At 37.0% G+C, this 14,390-nt stretch overlaps 1 pseudogene; it reads right to left on the bottom strand.

The window, feature by feature from the left end:
* Positions 1 to 499: 499 nt before the first annotated feature.
* The window catches only part of LOC113897669, a 97,211-nt pseudogene continuing 83,320 nt past the window's right edge, over positions 500 to 14,390 (bottom strand).

Raw genomic sequence — 14,390 nt, 5'->3', positions numbered from 1 at the left:
CCTGGGATGCAGATGTGTGAGCTAGGATGTCTCAGTCAAATGTGTCCACGGCCAACTTTAACTTGGCTTAGGATGGATAAAGGAAGGGGCAGGGAGTGCTCTTCTCCATTGGTTTCAGAAATAATACTGTAAGGAACAGTTCTTTTTATAGGTAGGGGCAACTCAAGGCCCCCAGTCAATTCTTGAAAGGAACTCTAGTAGTTAACTGCCCTCTCCGATTGCTGTTCTCACTGCTTCTTTTGAGCTGCTATAGAAGTTTGACCATCTGGAATCCTGTTGGAAACTCTAGATCTGTAATCATGTGATACACCGAAACCATTGTTTTTTTTCTTACCTCACTTCCTACCAAGTGGCTGGAGCCATATGTATCTAGGTTGTCATCTCTGAAGTGTCCACTGATCCCCAGTGATTTTGTGTACAAAATAAAACAAAAAGCTTCAGTGATTTTTTTTTTTCATTTTGTTTCATTTTCTTTATTACTTACATCCAAAATCGTTAATCACAAGGCAGGATCTTGGGTTAGTTTTTGGAGCTGCATCTGTCTGGTTGGACTTTGGCACTCTGGAACCTCTGGTCCCACAAAGGGTTTGGTGTGGCCATGCTGCTCCCTGGGCCTTAAGGAAATGCCTGTATACCTCCCTGCTTTTGTGAGGACCAGAGAGCAGGATGATGCTGAAGCCCTTGGGGGAGTCCAGGGCCAGCTGCTTGAAGGTGAGGCTCTTACCCCTGGCCTTGAGGATGTGGTTCCACACATGTCTGCTCATGCACAGCCCACAACTTCAGTTTGGGCATTTCCTGGATATGCACATTGTTCTCCACTATAGTCCCGGCAGCCACAGCTGTTTTGTCTTCTGGGGCCAGGATGCTTCATCTTCTGGATCATCAGGGAAAAGGACAGAGCACTGCCAGTTGGTGTGACTCTTGAAAAGTCTCTTCAGCACAATTTGATTGAAGGCGGTGTTGATCCTCTGGCCAGAAATCTGTACAATTTAACCAACAGACTTTGTTATATGTACACGATCTTGGGTTCATTGAACTGAACCTTCCATTCTACCAACCCTCACCCCACTCCCACCTCCACCACTTCTTGAGAGATGAAAAATGTCACATTTCTTTGGGGTCAGTGCAGTGGTATGGTTTGTTTTTCTAGCACATCCAATGAGTCTACAAATGACCCATATCTTTCAGATAATGCTCTTCATCTAGGTAATCATCTAGAATTCTCTTTGGTTGTTTGAAACTAGAAACTCTGATAGAAAGTTGGAAGACATATCATACTTTCCTTTCTTATTTGTTCAGTTGCTAAGTTGTTTCTGACTCCTTTGTGACCCCATGGACTGCAGCCCACCAGGCTCCTCTATCCATGGGATTCTCCAGGTAAGAATACTGGAGTGGGTTGCCATTTCCTCCTCCAGGGAAGTATCTCAACCCAGGGATAGAACCTAGGTCTCCTGCTTTAGCAGGGGAAATTCTTTACCACTGAGCCACCAGGGAAGCCCTCCTTTCTTATTTCCTTCCTTGTTTTGATTTAGAACATTCTCCAGCAGCTGCTGGTGATTATATAGAGGGAGAAATTATTTGAGAGCATGTATATCGGAAAATACTTTTATATCCTCACAGCTAATAGTTTAGACTTAAATTTTTAAGTAGCAAATCATGCTTGGTAATTTACAAGCATGTTCACCTTGTTGTTAATCCTCCTCCTCACACACAAGAATCTCCCTGTCAGGTCTCCTAAATTTGTAACAACTGGCCATTTGGCTTCCAGTATTCTAAAATGTAGTTAACATCACTACATTGTTCTAATTCTCTTTGGCTTTGTGAGTCTATCCTTTTTTTTTATAAGACTGATTCACTGCCTACTCTGCTAAGGAGGCAGATGAATCTGTTCCTTTTTAATTGCTTGTGTGTGTGTGTGTGTGTGTGTGTTAGACAGAATAGAAATAAATGCATGTATTAAATTCACAATGCTTAACAGAAAATTCTAAGTATATTTCTTTCATAAGCAAAAATCATGTGCTAAAGAATCCTTCCATGGACAGATTGGATAATAAAGCTTAGAGTGGAATGGGAATTCTGAATTCTATTAACTCTTCTTCGGCTTTCTCATATATCTGCTCCTCACTGATTGGCACAGATTGGAATTGGTCTATTCTATAATTGTATATTTTCTACTTTCTCTATCTTACTGTGTTCAGTATTAAAAATGTGTTGATATTATTTTGTCTTATATGCCTCATCTTTATCTCTCTTTCTTTCTGTGGATAAGATCAATATTATCAAAAGGTTATAAATTTTGTTCCTTACATCCCAAATTCTAGTTTTGTATTCTGTAACCTGACTGAGTCCACTTATTGAATCTGTGCTCCTGAAGCTACTCTATCACAATAACTATGTTCAAAAACACCTCTTTCTCTTTGCTCTTTGAAATTTTATTTCCTTTCTGCATGCATGTGTGCTAAGTCTCTTCAGTCATGTTTGAATCTTGGTGACCCTATGGACTGTATAGCCTGCCAGGCTCCTCTGTCCATGGGATTCTCCAGGCAACAATACTGGAGAGGGTTTTCCTGCCTTCCTCCAGGGGATCTTCCCTACCCAAGGACTGAATGTGCATCTCTTACCTCCAGGCAGGTTCTTTATCACTAACACCACCTGGGAAGCTCCTTATTTCCTTTCTAATATAACTTATTTTAAGATTATAAACATGTGCTAAATAATATTTATGTAACTATTATGTTTTATTAATTATACATATAAAGCATTCTATCCTCTTATTTTTCTTTCTACCTAAAAACATTGTAAGTGCCTAGCAACTATTAGGCTTCTCTGGTAGCTCAGCTGGTAAACAATCTGCCTGCGATGCAGGAAACCCTGGTTCGATTCCTGGGTCAGGCAGTTCCCCTGGAGAAGGCATAGGCCACCCACTCAGTATTCTTGGGTTTCCCTGGTGGCTCAGACAGTAAAGAATCTGCCCACAATGCGGGAGACCTGGGTTCAACCCCAGGGTTGGGAAGATTCCCTGGAGGAGCGGGTGGCAACCCACCCCAGTATTCTTGCCTGGAAAATCCCCATGGACAGAGAAACCTGGCAGGCTACAGTCCATGGGGTTGCAAAGAGTCAGACATGACTAAGCAACTAGCACCCGCAGCAAGTGTTAAACATGGCAGATAGAAGGAAAACAAGAATGTGGAAAGATTAGAGAATGTGAATTTATCAGACATAAAGATGCAAAGAAAGAAAATCAGGGGAAAAATAACAAGGTAGTCATTATAGTTGTAATTATCCTCTTGATAATTTCTGGATATTTGTTTTTATTTAACTGTAATTATACAGCATATAAAACCTGATTCTTTTTTTTTTCTTTCAAAATAAGCTATTGGGAAAATTATTGCTAAGTGTTATATGTTGCTACAATGTCACCAGTAGCAATTGTCCAGAACTGCATACCTAATAGAGTGCTTCCTTATGAAGTTAATCTAAATGGAACCAAGAGACAGAGTGTATTGCGCATTCTCTTTCTAATGTCCATGGAATACAAGTAAAGCACTTGTCAAATGAATAAATACCAAATAGATTGCTTGAAATGAGGAATTCTTTTCTATAGATGTTTATACAAATTTATTCTAACATCCCTCTGCTCACCAAGCTCTCTGGAGGGAAAAGAGTTCACAGAATTATCTATTGAAGTCTCTTTAATATATTTGTCATTTCAACTTTCCTTTCTCTGTTGTTCAAGATTACAAACAGAATACACTGTTGTAAAGAGATATGAATGAAGATAGTCTGGTTTGATAGAAATTTTGCAGCCATTGTGATGTGTTAAACTGTGAAAACTTTTGAAAGAGATAGCTACTTTTCTAGCATGTGAACTCAATTTCCCTAAAATATGAACTGAAAGAAATATGAGAAAATACAGAAAACAAACCTCCTATATAATTTAAAATTTTCAATGGCTTGTTTTGTTATGAAAACCATTAGGTAAAATGCCTATCTATCCTACAATAGCTTTGAAAGTGAAAGTCGCTAAGTTGTGTCCGACTCTTGCGACCTCATGTACTGTAGCCCTCCAGGCTCCTCTCTCGGGGGAATTCTCCAGGCAGGAATGCTAGAATAGGTTGCCTTTTCCTTCTCTAGGGGATCTTCACAACCCAGGGATTGAACCCAGGTCTTCCACATCGGAGGCAGGTTCTCTCACCATCTGAGCCATGAGGGACACCCTTACAATAACTTTAAAATAAATCAAAACGACTCACACAGGTAGAAGAAAAAAAGAAGATATTCAGGGTATGAGTTTAAGTAAATAAAAGATGAGTAAATGCCTCCTGGCTCTGTTGCTAGTCCAGTATTACGATAAGCACTCTTATCTAGTTTGAGAATATCTGCTTGGTCTTGGCTGAGATGACAGTAAAACCTTAAAGTATGTCATTTTTGTTTCTGTATTGAACACTTCTATGGGTTTACCTTCCACCCCCTTTTGTTATTAGACAAGCAAGTCTATTTGCTTTCCTACATTTTTGTTTGTTTAAGTCAGGAATTAAAACCCCAGATTTTTTAAGACAAAAGGTTCATAAATCAGTCAGGCTTGGGAAACATATTTTAAATTTCTGCTTCTTTTCTTATAATGCTTTTTACTCTAATCCTCGTGGCACATTGCCCTGATCACTGAATTGTTTGCCTCATGTTGATTCAACTTGATACTGTGTTTTCATTTTATACATATAGAAATTTCCAGGGCAAATACTGAAAAGTGTTCACATTGTTTAAGGGTTTAACACTCTGCTTTAAGAAAAAGATAACACAAAATTGTCTTCCATTTTCTTTTGTTAAACACGAATACTTCTTTTACTCTTTATCATCACCAAATTCTATGAACGGTTTTCTTCCCTTCTAGGCTGTCTGCTCCTATATGAACAGGGCTTCTCTTCTGGCTCACTGTTTTATATCAAGCATCTAACATCCTATCTTTCACATGCTCCTAAGTCACTTCAGTCATGTCCGATTCTGTGAGACCCCATAGACGGCAGCCCATCAGGCTCCCCCATCCCTGGGATTCTCCAGGCAAGAATGCTGGAGTGGGTTGACATTTCCTTCTCCAATGCATGAAAGTGAAAAGTGAAAGTGAAGTCGTTCAGTCGTGTCCAACTCTTTGCGACTCCATGGACTGCAGCCTACCAGGCTCCTCCATCCATGGGATTTTCTAGGCAAGAGTACTGGAGTGGGTTGCAATTGCCTTCTCCGACCTTTCATATAGTAGACACTTAATTAATTCATTATAAAATGCCCGCATCCTGCCCTTTCATAAAAGGCATAGTACTTGCTTTTCACTTTCCATATTCTGTAATATTGTTTTAATATTTTTAATTATGGGAATTGGATATGAAAAATGATTGCTGAATTGCCTTTTCAACCAGAGTGGTGTGTGATGAGTGAATAACAATAGCAGTATTGTCTTATTTCACAGATTTAAAAAGAAACTTAACCATCTTCCTCCTCCCACATGTTGACATCTCTGATCTTGGAAAAGATCTATAATAATGGCATACCATGATTTAATTGTAGACTCTTCTTCCTTCCTCCCTCCACTCCTTCCTTTTCATGGATCATAACATAGGGATGATATATCTTAGGATCAGTGCAAACTTTTATTTGATTAAAGAGCATAACTATAATTAGATGAACTCCTATTGTATGTTAATGCACATGAGGTCTTATTTTTTTTTTCTATTTTACAAATCAGGAAATTTATGTCCAAAATTTAGCAACTCACTCGAGGTTATATATCTAGCAAATGGTGGCATCTGAACTGATATTGTTCTAGTCCAAAGATTGTGTCTTTTTACATAACTTAAAGATATGCTATTCATTGTACATGAAGTATAACTGAAGTTATAAAAATAGAATCATCTACCTTAGAGTTGGAAGAAAATTTAGAGAGCATCTATTCTAATTCCATTATTTTACAGATCAGAAAAGAGCTCCAGATAGGTTAAGTGCTCTGGGTAATAAATCTAGAAATTTGTGAACATAGGACTGTAAGAAAAATCATGCATACTCATAGTAACAAATTGAAATACTATAGAAATGTATGATGAAAGAAACCATCTTACTGTACCCCAATTTGGACATATTCTACCTTTCTGAGATATACTATAATTATAGCATATATATAAATATATATATACTATATTATTATAGTATATATATAAATATAGTATATCTCAGATATATATAGTATATATATATATACACATGTGTATTTTCTAGTTTTTAAATAGGACTCAAATATATGGTTTATGATACAAGATTTGTAAAACTCATTCTTAAAATTATTTTGGAAGTCAAAAGCTAAACATTGATACACATACAGCTTCTAATGTGTTTATTGTAACCTTCATTTAAAGAAGAATTGATGCAGAAAACATATAGAATGAATTTCAAAATATCTATTATGTACTTAGAATTCATCATACCTTAACTCATTTAAACTGCATCACAAAGTTTTAAGATGAAAACTAGCTATTTGGGAAGTAACAAGAGGTTAAAGAGAACAAGCAACTTACCAAAGGTGCAAGGATGAAATAATTGAGGACTCAGAATCTTTGGGTCATTTAAACCCTGGTTAATTAAAGTTCTGGGTGATGATAGAGGTAATAACTAATGGATAATGAGAGAAGAAAGCCAAAGATATTAGTTAAAGTCCCAGGATCAATCACAGAAATGAAGCCTATAGAAGCCTTGTATAATTTTATTTGACTGTTTTTTGTATGTGTGTGTGTATGTGTGTGCACTTATTGGTATCCTACAATTTTCTTCATATCTCACCTTATTCTCTGTGTCATATGAATGCTATTGGCAGTTAAATTTATAATTTAGTGTTTAGGTAACAGAATATTCAGTGGGAGTGTTACTGAATCCAAGGAGCAATCATCATAGCCAATGATGGGTACAATGACTTTTTGGACTGTTTCTCATTTGGTGGAAGTAATACAATCTCTTTTAAGAAGCATAACTCTACATTATTATGTAGTGATATACAGTTGTTTTACTGTATGGGATCTAAAATGTGAGCAGCAGGGACCATGCAGAAGTTGAGAGTCAAAGAGGTAGACTGTGCTCCTTATCTATTGATTACCTATGTGCTCCAAATCAACACTTTCGTCTGCTCTGTGAAAAGGAATCTGGACCCTTTGACGATTGGCACAATGTTAAGCCTTATCAAAAGGATGGAGAATTAATGCAGAAGGAAGGGCTTTGTTTTCCGGTTTTGGAGTGCTTGACCAGCGGTCTCCAATAGTGTGGATGGCTTCTTCGTTGCTTGGCTTCTGCAGCCCCTAAATTGTGCAACTTCTCAGTCCCAGCTCCTGCAGTGCGTGGCAGCCAGCAGCATCTAGTAACCAGTAGCTTCCAGGTGGCTGATTTTGTAGTGACAGGCATGTCTCTGTGAACAGCTTTCACAAGCAGCACTTTAGACCACAGATATCCATCAAGTTCTGCCATCTAGGCACCACAGAAAATTCATTGCCATTCAGCCAGTCATGGCTGTGCCCTCCTCACCTTCAGGGTCTATTTCTTAGTCCTGGTGGGGGTGGGAATTCTTTAGGGTGTTCTCTCTCTCTCTCTAAGAGTAGTGATTGCTTCTTTTTTTTTTTTTTCAACTGACTTTTTAGTCTGTTTGAAAAATGTATTTTTATACAATAACTTTGCACCCATTTTCTTTTTTTAAACAGAAGAAAATGCTTTAGCTGTCAAAAAACCTTGATATTCATTCTTTCACTTCAATACATGACTATCCATAAATTTATAAAATGGCACTGAACACCTCTTTTACCTAACCAAACCAGTAAGAGTGGTATTTTTTTTTGATTGCTTCTTATGTCTGCTATTCCTATATTTTTTAGAGTTCTCTTTATGTTTTACTAGCCAACACCTCCTTATTCCAATCCTTCATTAGAGTTAATAATTCATTATATTAAACTTTCCTTTTTCAAATTATTGTGTGGCTTCTCCTGATTAGATGTAAGACTGTCTGACATCTATTTCTGGGCTTTTAGACCATTACCACTGTTCCTTACCATTAACAAGGATAAATTAAAATGGATAATAATGAGACTTTGCATAATTTTAAACATAAATAATTAATACTTCAGGTAGTAGAATCATAAAATTTGCAGGTGAGAAGGAACATTAGAAATGATTTAATGTAGTCTTCTTTTTTGAGATATGGAAACTGAGGCCAAAATAACTTTAAAAATGAGGAGATCCATGTTCTGTTTTTTATATCACCATTGTCTATCATAGAGTCAGTGTTCAGTGACTGTGAATTGAATTGAATTGAAATAAGGGAATTAACTTTGAAAATATTTATTGAGCACTGTAACTTAGACATAGTTCTTTCTCTCAAGAGATTTTCAGGCAAGTAGCTAATTTGGAATCAGAATTATAACTTTGGTTAAACCTATGCCCTCATTATTTTGGTTATTACCACTGATTTAATTGTGGATTGAAATCAGAAGTTGGTTTTCTTTGTGTACTCTTTGTACATGTGTCTAAATTTTCATTGGAAACAGGATGATATGGGCATATTTAAACCTAAGTTAATTTAGCTCTGATATGGTTATTATAACCATCCATCTTCCAGGACAAGTGTTGTATAGTTACTCATAAAAGCTCAATTTCCAAAACACACATGTATGGTTTTACTTTTTAATTTATGGGAATATTATTTTTGTACAAAGTCTTAAACTCATTTTAGATTTTAATTTGTCAGAAACCTTCTATTCCACTTCCTAGAATGATGGGTGACAGGAAATAAGGCCACAATCTTGTAGGGTCAGATTGTGAAATACCTTGTTTATTTAGCATATGTGATTTTAATAAACTTTGGCTGAATTGGTTTATGAATTCTTATAACCTTTATAAATTTAATAGATGTCTATCTTTAGCATGTCTTTCTGGATATATTTCTTTGAAAACAGTTTGTGATACTCTAGACCATTTACTTTGTTAATGTTAATTTAACACTCTCCCCCATTTGCAAGAGAGATTAGAACATATTTGAATCCATTAAGATTTTTTCAGACAAATTCTGTTGCATTTTAATCAAATATGTATTTTAAAACTTCTGGGTATAAAGATAGGAACATTATAACTTTGTAATCTTTATAAATGGTTGTGCTATCCTGTACTTCATGTAGATATCTTGCCTCAATTCATTGAATGGTGTTGGGGGGATTGAGTATCATAATATCTCACAAAACTTGGAATAAATAGTTCAGGTCAGTCGTTCAGTTATGTCCAACTCTTTGTGACCCCATGAACAGCATCACGCCAGGCCTCCCTGTCCATCACCAACTGCTGGAGTCCACCCAAACCCATGTCCGTTGAGTCGGTGATGCCATCCAACCATCTCATCCTCTGTCATCCCCTTCTCCTGCTTTCAATCTTTCCCAGCATTGGGGTCTTTTCAAATGAGTCAGCTCTTCGCATCAGGTGGCCAAAGTATTGGAGTTTCAGTTTCAACATCAGTCCTTCCAATGAACACCCAGGACTGATCTCCTTTAGGATGGACTGGTTGGATCTCCTTGCAGTCCAAGGGACCCTCAAGAGTCTTCTCCAACACCATAGTTCAAAAGCATCAATTCTTCGGTGCTCAGCTTTCTTTATAGTCCAACTCTCACATCCATACATGACTACTGGAAAAACCATAGCCTTGACTAGACGCTACGGGACATTGGTGGAGGACTAACTCCAGAAAGAATGAAAGAGAGGAGCCAAAGCAAAAACAACACCCAGTTGTGGATGGGACTGGTGATAGAAGCAAGGTCCAATGCTGTAAAGAGCAATATTGCATAGGAACCTTGAATGTTAAGTCCATGAATCAAGGCAAATTGGAAGTGGTCAAACAGGAGATGGCAAGAGTGAACATCGACATTCTAGGAATGAGCGAACTAAGATGGACTGGAATGGGTGAATTTAACTCAGATGACCATTATATCTACTATTGTGGGCAGGAATCCCTTAGAAGAAATGGAGTATCCATCATGGTCAACAAAAGAGTCTGAAATTCAGTACTTGGATACAATCTCAAAAACGACAGAGTGATCTCTGTTCATTTACAAGGTAAACCATTCAATATCATGGTAATCCAAGTTTATGCCCCAACAAGTAACGCTGAAGAAGCTGAACAGTTCTATGAAGACCTACAAGACTTTTTGGAACTAACACCCAAAAAAGATGTCCTTTTCATTAGAGGGGACTGGAATGCAAAAGTAGGAAGTCTAGAAACACCTGGAGTAACAGGCAAATTTGGCCTTGGAATACGGAATGAAGCAGGCAAAGGCTAATAGAGTTCTGCCAAGAGAATGCACTGATCATAGCAAACACCCTCTTCTAACAACACAAGAGATGACTCTACACATGGACATCACCAGATGGTCAACACCAAAATCAGATTGATTATATTCTTTGCAGCCAAAGATGGAGAAGCTCTATACAATCAGCAAAAACAAGACCAGGAGCTGACTGTTGCTCAGATTATGAACTCCTTATTGCCAAATTCACTTAAGTTGAAGAAAGTAGGGAAAACCACTAGACCATTCAGGTATGACCTAAATCAAATCCCTTATGACTATACAGTGGAAGTGAGAAATAGATTTAAGGGCCTAGATATGATAGACAGAGTGCTTGATGAACTATGGAATAAATAAATAAGGAATAAATCCTACCTTTAAAAAGTAGAATTTCTAATAATTAATATATTTTAGATAGAAGAATTATCTGGTATAAAGTTTATTTCTTATGTAAAATTCATTAGTGAATAGACAAACTGAAGATCAGTAAATGGCTTTTGTAACTCAATATCATTTTTTATTATAAATAATGTTCAAATTATCACACAGTTACACTCATTTCACATTCTAGCAAAGTAATGCTCAAAATTCTCTAAGCTAGGCTTCAACAGTACGTGAACTGAAAACTCCAGATGTTCAAACTGTATTTAGAAAAGGCAGAGGAACCAGAGATTAAATTTCCAACCTAAGTTATCATCAAAAAAGCAAAAGCATCCAGAAATTGCATCTACTTCTGCTTCATTGACTACGCTAAAGCCTTTGACCGTGTGGATCACAACATACTGTGGAAAATTCTTCAAGAGATGGGAACACCAGACCACCTAACCTTCCTCCAGAGAAACCTGTATGCAGGTTAATAAGCAACAGTTAGAACCGGCCAGGGAACAATGGACTGGTTCCAAATCCGGAAAGGAGTACATCAAGGCTGTATATTTTCACCCTGCTTGTTTACCTTATATGCAGAGTACATCATGGGAAATGCCAGGCTGGGTGAAGCACAAGCTGAAATCAAGTTTGCAGGAAGAAATATCAATAACCTCAGATATGCAGATGATACAATCCTTATGGCAGAAAGCAAAGAGGAACTAAAGACCTTCCTGTGGAATGTGAAAGAGGAGAGTGAAAAAGTTGACTTGAAACTCAATATTCAAAAAACTAAGACCATGGCATCTGGTCCCATTGCTTCATGGCAAATAGATGGAGAGTCAATGGAAACAGTGACAGAGTTTATTTTCTTGGGCTCCAAAATCACTGCAGATGGTGACTGCAGCCATGAAATTAAAAGACGTTTGCTCCTTGGATGAAAAGCTATGATAGACCTAGACAGCGTGTTATAAAGCAGAGATGTTACTTTGCCAACAAGGGTCCATCTAGTCAAATTATGGTTTTTCTAGTAGTCCTGTATGAATGTGAGTATTGGACCATAAAGAAGGTTGAGCACTGAAGAACTGATGGTTTTGAACTGTGGTGTTGGAGAAGACTCTGGAGAGTCCCTTGGACTGCAAGGAGATCAAACCAGTCAATTGTAAATTGAATCAGTCCTGAATATTCATTGGAAGGACTGATGCTGAAGCTGAAGCTGCAATACTTTGGCCACCTTGATGCGAAGAGCTGACTCATTGGAAAAGACCCTGATGCTGGGAAAGGTCCTCCTCCTGGCAGGAGGAGAAGGGGACGACAGAGGATGAGATGATTGGATGGCATCACTGACTCGATGGACATGAGTTTGAGCAAGCTCTGGGAGATGGTAAAGAGCAGGGAAGCCTTGTGTGCTGCAAGTCTATGGGGTCACAAAGAATCGGAGGCTACTGAGCCACTGAACAACAAAAGCAATTTTATATAATTTGCGATGCTAAGAAAAGTCACCAAAAAATATCTCTATCAAATAGTGGTTTTAATATCCCTTGTTTCAAATAATAGCTTGTTGTGAAATCATAATTTAAATCATTCACTTTGTGTTCAGTGAATCTTTTTATTTGCATTAATACTTAAATTGGTGATATAAATGTAATATCCAGGATGTCATGAATATTTTGGAAGGTACCTTCTTTTTTGCTTTACTGTCTCCTTGTGCTTCATATTTCCATGTCTATCTTGATTATTCTCATTTCTTAAATTCAATTCCCCTCCCACTTATTCCCCTCATACTTATTCCTTGCCTGTTCAGATCTCCTGCTGACCTCTAAAAGTCATGGCAGACAAATTCGATATGAATGTAAGAATAATGATTTGGTCCTTTACTTCTACCAGTTCCTCCAGAGGTCATTTGTTTTATGATAGCACTTTAAAAATGCTCCGTATTTTTTAAATGATTTAAAAATACAGTAGGCAAAATGATAAAACATAAAAACTACTATAATTTATAAAACAAGAGAAAACATAGGTACCATCTTCATGAATTTTCTCTAATTTCTTTCTGTGCATTTTGGAGATATAATTAAGTTAAACTTTATAAAAATTAGGACCATGTAGCTTTTATTTTGGGGCTTCCCAGGTGGCTCAGTGGTAAAGAATCTTCCTCAATGCAGGAGACTCAGGTTCGATCTCTAGGTTGGGAAGATCTCCTGGAGAGGGAAACGACAACGCACTCCAGAACTTTTGCCTGGAAAATCCCAGGGACAGAGGAGCCTTGTAGACCACAGTCCAGGGTGTCACAAAGAATTGGATACTACTGAGCACTCATGCAACTTTTATTTTATATTTTGGAAATTTTCCCATTAGTAAGTAATCTTCCAAGACCTGCTTTCTAGTAGCTTTATGACATTTCATCATATAGAATAGTGGCTTTTAGATGCAAAGGTGAAAGTGTTTCCAAGGAATCATACAGTGAAACAGATGGGCTGTCCTGAAATGAAGCATGGAAGCATTTAATATGTCGCACCTAATCTGAGGGAGGTGGCAGACAGAGCTCCAGCCCATGACATTCTTTACCAACAAGAACATGTCCCTCTTGTATGAATGGCCTGGAGGAATCATGAAGGAAAAGAACAATCTGCCTCACAGAATTGTTCTCTTCAATGAAGAATGGAACAAAAAGGTGAAACTTGTCTTCTTCTCTAGCATGATAATTGCTGAACATGGAATCCATAAAAGGAACAATGAAAATCTAAGGTGATTATATAAATAATTTATAGAATAGTAATCATTCAAATTAAATCAATATTATATTTTGATCTTAATGCACTAAGAATGGTGCAATCTTTGGTTACATTATTTTCATCAATTAACCCCCCCCATCCTACTTTTTACAATGGAGTAGTAGCAATTAAAGTGACACTAAATTTGCCAGTGTGTCTGGCTTACTGTAAATGGTCATTGGAGACGAAAATTAAGTGTAACATCTCTCAAAAATGTTTAAGTTTCCATAAAATCCAAACTCTTTCTTAGAGTAAAATTGTTCACATTAGCAAATCTAATGCTAAGTAGAGAGGGGTTTTTCTAGAATGGAGAGTTTTTTTTTTCTCCCCTAATAATAATAGTAGGCTGAATTCTCTAGCCAAGTTTATTGCTTCCAGTGGTATATTCATGTTGGTCATGATCAGTCAACAGGCATCAATATGATACAAATAAATGGAGGCTGGTGACTATTTTGAAGTCATCTATTTTGCATATTTTAGTCTCATGATAAAAATATCTATGACTAATATTTAGACTTGAAAAACCTTTTTACATGAAAAGATTATTTTCTGTCCTTAGAGTGCACAAATAGATAAGCTACTTTGAAAATATAAGCTAAATGAAATGTTCATGTATCTAGATGATAGAACAATTTGACGGTTTTCATAAAATACATTTGAAATTATTGTTTTGAGATAATGCTATTTATATAATGGTGGTATTACATCCTTAATAAATATTTGAGTTATTTGACTCCTGGTGAGCATCTTTAATTGAAGTTTACCCAGATGTCTAAATTTAGCATTTGGAGGTTTTTTTTGGCTGAGATTGGAGTTGCAATCAAACCTTGACTGTAATTTCAGTTCAACCTTTTTGCATAATTATTTTGAAGTTGCCGTAATGGAGGAAAACAAAGAGCACATG

The sequence above is a fragment of the Bos indicus x Bos taurus genome, chromosome 1 (genome assembly GCF_003369695.1).
Source record: "Bos indicus x Bos taurus breed Angus x Brahman F1 hybrid chromosome 1, Bos_hybrid_MaternalHap_v2.0, whole genome shotgun sequence".
NCBI lineage: Eukaryota > Metazoa > Chordata > Mammalia > Artiodactyla > Bovidae > Bos > Bos indicus x Bos taurus.
Note: the sequence above shows the minus strand (reverse complement) of the source record. Positions and strands in the feature narration are given on the sequence as shown.